Consider the following 3,469-nt stretch of genomic DNA (forward strand, 5'->3'; position numbering starts at 1 on the left):
GAGGAAGGGAAGGAGGGAGGGAGGAAGGAAGGAAGGAAGGAAGGAAAGAAGGAAGGAAGGAAGGAAGGAAGGAAGGAAGGAAGGAAGGAAGGAAAGAAGAAAGGAAGGAAGACAAGAAGACTGAATGTGCACTAAGAAGAGAGTGGCTTATCCCTGTTTATGGGAGTCAGAGGCACTAATTTTTGAGGTTTCTCTTTTCATCAGAGTTACTTATTCTTAGTTTCTTAATCAGCCCCTTTCTTTTTTTTTAATTTTTATTGAAGTATAGTTGATTTACAATGTTGTGTTAATTTCTGCTGTAGAGCAAAGTGACTCAGTTATTGCATATATACATTCTTTTTATATTATTTTCCATTATGGTTTATCCCAGGATATTGAATATAGTTCCCTGTGCTATATAGTAGGACCTTGTTTTTTATCCATTTTATATATAATAGTTTGCATCTACTAATTCCAAACTCTCAATCCATCTCTCCCCCATTCTCCCTCCCCCTAGGCAACCACAAATCTGTTCTCTATGTCAGTGAGTCTGTTTCTGTTTCGTAGATAGGTTCATTTGTGGCATACTTTAGATTCCACATATAAGTTCCAGACCAGGAAGCTGTGCTAGCACCAACCACTTTCTGACAATGACTGTACCACTAGCATGAAGTTTTAAAGTGACCTCACTACAATACAACCCCAGTGGATTTTATATGGGACCTGCTGAATGCAGCTCCATACTCATCCCAAACTCCTTCCCTCTTTTTGTTTTTTTTTTTTTTTTTTTTTTTTTTTTGCGGTACGCGGGCCTCTCACTGTTGTGGCATCTCCCGTCGCAGAGCACAGGCTCCGGACACGCAGGCCCAGCAGCCATGGCTCACGGGCCCAGCCACTCCACAGCATGTGGGATCCTCCCGGACCAGGGCACGAACCGTGTCCCCTGCATCAGCAGGGGAACTCTCAACCACTGTGCCACCAGGGAAGCCCTCCTTCCCTCTTTAGTTAAATCTTTTGTGTTAGACCTGCATCTGTGTCTGTACCTCTCTATCTTGGTGGTACAGAAAGTAGAAAAGAAACATCAAAAATTAGATCCTTTAGGTCATTTGTAAAGCACTTTTTCACACAATCTGCCCTTCATTCCCACAGGTAATTATGAATTGTTGGTAGAAAGTTATTGCCATCAGTCTTAGAGAGATTAATATGAGCAAAACTAACAGTTCTCTTCTCTCCTACTTAATGACTGCAGTCAGAGGTTTTTTTACATTAATATAAAAGAGAAGGCAGATAAGATGAAATCAGTCTTCTTAGAAGCTTCAACAGCAATCTAGTCTCTTTCAAATATGAAACAGCAACTCCCCTCTCCATACTTCAAAAAATTAATATAGCATTTGAAATCATCCTTTCATTCTACTTTTATTATAATGATCCAATTTTAAGTTACTATAGTAACCACTTTGGATTTGAGTGAAAAATTCATTATTGTCACTTTAATTGTTAGGTTTTTGTTTTCTACTCTAGCTACATTGGAGTTTAAAAATGGAAACTAGATTTATCTTGTACTATTCTCTAAATATTATGGAGCACAAGGACAATTCAGACAATGATTCTGTATGACTATTATTGGAACTATCTGTTTATATACCAATCATTGATGTCTGTTTTAGAAACATTAGATATTGTACTAAGGTAGACCATAGTTCGGTATAATTAAATAAAAGAGTGTTAATAACTAATATTCAACACTCCACTAAAAAGCATACAACATGCAACTACTTCTGTGATACTTAATTATTAAAGAACATTTATTTGTTACTTATATTGAGGAATATAAAGATGGTGGTCATGATATTTACATCATAACACAATGTGTGCTTTACGAGAGAGGACCCCATAATGGATTAGTCTGATTTTGTCATAATATTCATCAAAATTACCAATTAATGTAAGTTGTCCATGTCTGATTATTTTTTAAATTTCCTAAGCGCCTAATTATCTTCAACTGTTTTACTGGTTATTGCCCTTAAAAAACTATTTGTGGACTTTGGGTCCAACATCTTAGCAAGGAGGCAGTGGTAGCAGCTGCTCTTTGAGTTTTGCTATGCTGCCCAAGGATGACAAAAAGAAGAAAGATGCCAGAAAGTCGGATAAGAAAGACAAAGACCCAGGGAACAATTCTGGGGGCAAGGCCAAAAAGAAGACGTGGTCCAAACACAAAGTTTGGGAGAAGCTCAATAACGTAGGCTTGTTTGACAAAGCAACATATGACAAACTCTGTAAGGAAGTTCCCAACTATAAGCTTATAATCCCAGCTGTGGTCTCTGAGAAATAAGATTTGTGGTTCCTTCACCAGGGTAGCCCTTCAGGAGCTCCTTAGTAAAGGACTTCTGAAACTGGTTTCAAAGTACAGAGCTCAAGTAATTTACACCAGAAACACCAAGGGTGGAGATGCCCCAGCTGCTGGTGAAGATGCAGAATAGGTCCCAGCAACTGTCCATTTTGAAAAATAAAACTGTATTAAATCAAAAACAATCATTTGTGGAGATTCCACAAGGCTTGTAATAAGTGTGATTTCCTCCTTCTGGCTGTGTTTTGGGGGCTCTACAAGTCGGAGATCACATCAAACCAAATTCACTGACCATCTACGCTATATGTTCCTAGGGTACAAATCTGTATGAGGACAGGTGTTCTCAGGTCTATTTTATCCCCCTTCCTTTCCCTTTTCCTGCTCTGCTTAGGTCTAGAGAAGCCTTCTCTCTGGACCTGTGGGGTTGGTAGGATCAGAAGGTGACCAATTAGTTGTGGTTCATCTTCATCCTCACCCTTACCCCTCCAATGTCTTCAAGGCAAAAGCAACTTCAGCACTCAAATAGTCCTCTAACCTCTTTGGTCAAGCTCCCCCTCAAAATGGGTCTGCTAGGGCTGCATAATCTTTACAACTCCTCAGTGGTTTTTTTTTAGGGTTAGTTTTGTAATGCAGATTTATTTATTTATTTATTTATTTATTTATTTATGGCCACACCAAGCGGCTTGAGGGATCTCAGTTCCTCAACCAGGGACTGAACCCAGGACACGGCAGTGAAAACCTGGAATCCTAACCACTAGGACGACAGGGAACTCCCACAACTCCTCAGTGCTTTTAAGGTGATTTATTCAGAGTTGTTTTCAGCCAGAGAGTTTGATTCGAATAACCCACTACCTAACCTGCCCTTATGGGGAATAGCTATTACATTTTTATTGTATGAAATTATGCATTTATGTTTAACAACTGTGATACTTGCTTTTAGGACCTTCACAATGCAAAAAGATGAAGGAAATGTAGTCCCACAGTTTTTATTTGTTTTGAGAGATTAGTAACCATATGGAAGACTGCTCTGCTGTAGACGTTTGGGGGAAAAAGGTGTGAGACTTTTGATGGATTGTCCCATTAACATTATGAAACTGAAGAGCCCATTTTGCTTGATGACACTTGTTCTTTCCTCAAGGGGTA

The 3,469-nt window shown here is 39.1% G+C and overlaps 1 pseudogene across 1 annotated transcript; it reads left to right on the plus strand.

Annotated features, from left to right (window-relative positions):
* Positions 1–2,080: 2,080 nt before the first annotated feature.
* On the plus strand, positions 2,081–2,459 carry LOC309796235 (small ribosomal subunit protein eS25-like; annotated as a pseudogene). Its single transcript has one exon. The product of its transcript is annotated as a small ribosomal subunit protein eS25-like (transcript).
* Positions 2,460–3,469: the final 1,010 nt, after the last annotated feature.

This window comes from Mesoplodon mirus (genome assembly GCF_964341445.2).
Source record: "Mesoplodon mirus genome assembly, chromosome: X".
In the NCBI taxonomy this organism is placed as follows: Eukaryota; Metazoa; Chordata; class Mammalia; order Artiodactyla; family Ziphiidae; genus Mesoplodon; species Mesoplodon mirus.